Raw genomic sequence first — 4,918 nt, forward strand, 5'->3', positions numbered from 1 at the left:
CCACATTTTCACATTCCATGGATTTTCACATTTTCACATGCTGCTACATCTGATACGGGACGTAATTCTGACTTTTAATTCCTCAAGTTTACAAAAGTTATACTCACTTTGTGTGAAAAACCAACTACAACATAATTGCTGCTATCAAGTTCTAGTTTCAAGGTCAATAACAACAAGACCACATGACCAAACAATCCAAGGATATCACCCTCGATCGTTGCACAACTCCATATTTTCCATCACAACTAATTTCCAAATGCAATAACAATCATCCATCACTTGCTATGATGTGTGGGAAAAGACCCGAAATTATAATGCAACAATATCCACTGTCTCTATAATTAATGTTGTTCTTAGTCTCAACACTCTAAAATTGGAGAATATGAATGTGTAAACCTGTCTTGATAATTTTTATCATTTAATGTATCAACTCATCCTTAACAACACAACGAGTTCCTATTATGTGGATTCCATCTATCCTTGATTGAAAACATTGAATAGACTCACATAGTGTAACTGACTTCCTTGTGTCGAAGTTCAACATGTTAATTTCAATAGCTTATCTTATAATTATTATATTACAAACATTTGCACAACAAAAATGTTAAGATATTTCATAATCGTCTTAGTTTTTTTAGTGCCACTTTAATTAATTATAATGGCATATAAGTTAGTTAAAAGCAAAAAAAAAAAAAAGTGAACCCACTTTCTCAATTAAATTATTTAAATTTTATAATTATATAAATATTTTTTATTATTTTATGAGTTAAATATACAAAATTCATGTAATATTAGCGAGATTCGGTTTACGCCCTTTAAAAAAATGAATTATTCCTTGTAATGTTAAGATTTTAGGTGTTTAGCCTCTCAGTTGATCAAATGGCATGAAATCTTCAATTTTACTTACGTGACATGTCCATGTTGATTTTCTTTTAACAAATTTCTTTAGTCTATCAAAAGGACTACAAAGTAATTAACAAATTCAATAATACAAACTGCCAATTGGTGAGTTCTCATTGGATAGAAACCTTACTTTTGTACTTATCCTACTGATTTTCGTTGGCACACTTTCCACTACTCCTTTGTTTTCCATCCAACCAGCTTCATTTTGTTTGCAAAGACATACACTCACCCATTTCTCTCTTGATACCAGACACTGAGCTTGCAAGACACCAACATTCAACCGCCGGGTAAACGTCAAAACCATCTCAACGCCAAAGGTCATCATCTTCCATCCTTTTTTTCTTCTTTTCTTTACATTTTCAGATTCCCATTTACTCCGATTTCCATCTTCCAAAATACTTTTTCTCTGTATTACATTGTTCATGTACATTATAAATGGTTTTTCTGTGTTTTACATTTTCCTACGATAAACATTCCAAACAAAATATGTAGCTTCCATGAACTGTAATGTTGTTGCTTTGTCCCTTTTTTGTTCTCTTAATGCTTAACATTATGATCACTTCTCTCTCATAACCCTTCTCTCTCATAACTCATATGAAACTACTCATCCTCGTCACTGTCCATACGTTTTCTCTGCAGAAGGTGTTCATCTTCATCGAAAACCCGGGTAAGACTCATCCTCATTGTTTCATCTAAGTTTCATTCTCATATTTAGTATTTGTTCATAAAAATGCAAACTTTTTTATGTTCCTGTTTTTAGGCTTTCTTCATATAACTGATTCATTTAAAAAAGTCTACTATTTAGCTTCTTTGCAGAGTTCTCTTGCCTTTCAGAACGATTGTTCATGGCTTTTTATGCTTTCTACATAAAACTGTTTCATCTAAGTTTCATCCTCATATTTAGTTTTTGTTTATAAAAATGCATACTTTTTTATGTTCCTGTTTTTAGGCTTTCTTCATATAACTGATTCTTTTAAAAAAGTCTGATATTTAGCTTATTTGCAGAGTTCTCATGCCTTTCAGAACGATTGTTCATGGATTTTTAGGCTTTAGGATCATAAAACTGTTCATGGATGTTTTTATGTCTTTTCATACTTTTATCTTCATAAAAAGTCATACTTTTTTACTTCATAGAGTTTTCATATTAGCTGTAATATTATGTCGTTGCATAGTGAGAAGAAAAATTATGTCTCTTTAGGGGTGATCAAAACCAAACCAACCCAATAGAAAACCGCAAACCAAACCAAACCAAACCTGCAAAAAACCGCATTTGGTTCGGATTAGTTTGGGTCAGTTTTTACAAAACCGCACGGTTCGGTTCGGTTTGCGGTTTGTATTTTGTAAACCGAACCAAACCGAATCAAACCGCACTATGTTACAACCTAAATTTTACTAACTCACATCCAACCCAAACTTAAACTTATTAAACATTAGCATTATGATTACGAACAATTTTCTCATCCTTACACATATAATTTCAGTCCCGATCTTCTAAAATCTCTAATAACTTTATCGCACCTTCTTTGCCACATACATTTTCCCTCTTCTTCTATAATCTCTACTCTCTTATATTCTTTCTTTTTCACCTTCTCACTTTTATGTAAATGTTCCGTATTTCAGTTTCATTTTTATCGCATATCTTCTTCTCTAATCTCTCAACACTTTTTTTCTTTTTCACTTTCACTAATCTTTCGTCTCTTCTATTTTTTTGTTTCGTTATAATAATTTTTATATTGTTTTATGCTATTATTTTATGTTTAATATTCCACTTTTGTCTAATTTAATTTTTACATATTAAATGGAAAATTGTTGTCAAAATATGACGAGTTTTGTTGTTATTTGATAGTGTATGAATGTTTAAATACAAAATTATGTTATTATCTATATGTGTATGTATGGTTCAATAAAATATTTGTAAAAAACCGAACCAACCGAACCGAACCAAACCGCATTAGTTTGGTTTGGTTTGGTTCGGATTTTTTTTAAAAGCCAACCGAACCAAACCAAACCGCACTATTTTTTCTCTTGCGGTTCGGATGATTTTTTTCGTCAAAACCGCCCAAACCGCACCGCGAGCACCCCTATGTCTCTTCATACTTTTTTTGACTTTTATCTTCATAAAAATTCACACTTTTTGTGGTTTACCGATTTTTAACTTTTAACTTTTTTGAGTTTTCATACTTTTTAACTAGGTATGTTGTATGGTAAGATACTTTGCCTCTTTACAAAATTATATCACTTTTGGAAGTATTTCACTGTAATATTATCTATGGTTACAAACTGTGTTGTATGGTAAGGTTCTTTACCTCATTTTCATGCCTTTTGATTTGTTTTGATACTAACAGTAATGCATTTGTTCAATAATGTATGCTGCTAATTGTTTTTTTCCTTTAAATCGCAGGGTGATCAAATTCATGTCACCACTAGGAGTCGAGACTTTAAAGATTGGATAGACCAAGTAAAGGAACATGAAACTTATTATCTTTATAATGGGGAGCCTGTGGTTAATGATGGCCCTTTCAAAGTATGTTCCAACCAACTCAAGCTTCTCTTTAATGGAGGGACTACCTCACCAATGTGGACATACCAGAAATTCCACCTCATAAATTCAACTTTCATGCCATTGAAAACTTTTCCAATGGACGTTTCAAACCTGATATGTTGTATGGTTAGTTATTCCATGCCATGAATCATTTTGTATTCTGGCGCTTTGTTATTGCTAATCCAACCATTAATGTCCTATTTTTTTAAATCTTGACTTCATACCATCTTTCTTTGAAATAGATGTTATTGGTGTTTTACAAGATGTCATTAAAGACACAAATGGGAGGTGGCGGTAAGAAGTCGTGTACCAATATCACGATACGTGACATTGAAGGAAATGCCATTGAGGTTGCTTTGTGGGATGGAAGAAAGATCAAGCATATCAAGGAGTGATATTAGATTTATTTTGATGAATAATTGTCTTCACATCCTTTTTGTACTGATTGATTCCATTCTTTTTTGAATGCTAACTGTTTTATGGGTGTAACTATGCATCTTTTATGAACTATGATCCAAACTTGGCTACTAAACTTGCAATTGTCTATGCACCCTTTTTATGCATTATTTGAATTCCAAACTTGAATTTGTCTATCATCTATGTTTGTTGTAATGAAAGTCTCATTTCTGTTTGAATTCAAAACTTTACTAATTCTGTGACAGACTGACAACATTATGTATAATCATTTCTTTTTTTTTTTATGACTATATTTTGTGACAGCATTATGTATGTCCATGCATTATGAAAGACAATCTAAAGTAGTGCTTTTGCTAATCCAACCAGCTTTAAAATCTCACTCCTACTGTGCTTTTGAAAACAATTAAGTGCTATTGAAAACAATTGACTGCTATTGACAAAAACTTTAATAACTTTAGTATTACTGCTGCAGTATTTTAGTGCTTAATAATATATTAAGAAACTCAAATTTTACTGCTACAGTTGACAATATCCGGATTGTTTCTTCCTATTACTGCTGAAGTATTTTAGTGCTTAATAATATATGAAGAAACTCAAATTGTTTTAGCTAACTCATGCAAGATAATTGAGTTGAAAACTTTGAGAATGGGCATTTTTTCTTGATATATCTTCTATGTTCAAGGGTTGAAACCAGATATTTAAGTTTTAATTATAATGTCACTTTGTAACATTGGGAACCGAATTTTGATATTTTTTGCAGACAGTTCCTTCCCTCTTTCTGCATAGTACGTTTTTAAATTACCAATACCAATGCTGTCACTTTATAACATTGGGAACTGGATATTGAGGTAAACTTTGTATTTTTATGCACCAACTGATATCTATTTCATGAGAAATCGCAGCATTGGAGAAAATTGCTCATACTCAATGTCAAATCATCCTTAAATGCAAAAGTGCTTTTTGTAATCTCTTGTCATGTTGTACTAGGTATATCTTCTAAATGCAGGAATATGTTAGGCCCTATTACACGGTATAGGTACTTTTCCTATGTTCATT

General features: G+C 31.8%; 1 long non-coding RNA gene across 1 annotated transcript; it reads left to right on the forward strand.

Moving 5' to 3' along the window:
* Positions 1-1,094: 1,094 nt before the first annotated feature.
* On the forward strand, positions 1,095-3,989 carry LOC131657189 (uncharacterized). The gene is made up of 4 exons (XR_009300523.1): positions 1,095-1,220; positions 1,543-1,570; positions 3,305-3,571; positions 3,688-3,989. It is a non-coding gene; the product is annotated as an uncharacterized LOC131657189 (long non-coding RNA).
* The last annotated feature ends 929 nt before the right edge of the window (positions 3,990-4,918 follow it).

Source organism: Vicia villosa, linkage group LG3 (genome assembly GCF_029867415.1).
Source record: "Vicia villosa cultivar HV-30 ecotype Madison, WI linkage group LG3, Vvil1.0, whole genome shotgun sequence".
In the NCBI taxonomy this organism is placed as follows: domain Eukaryota; kingdom Viridiplantae; phylum Streptophyta; class Magnoliopsida; order Fabales; family Fabaceae; genus Vicia; species Vicia villosa.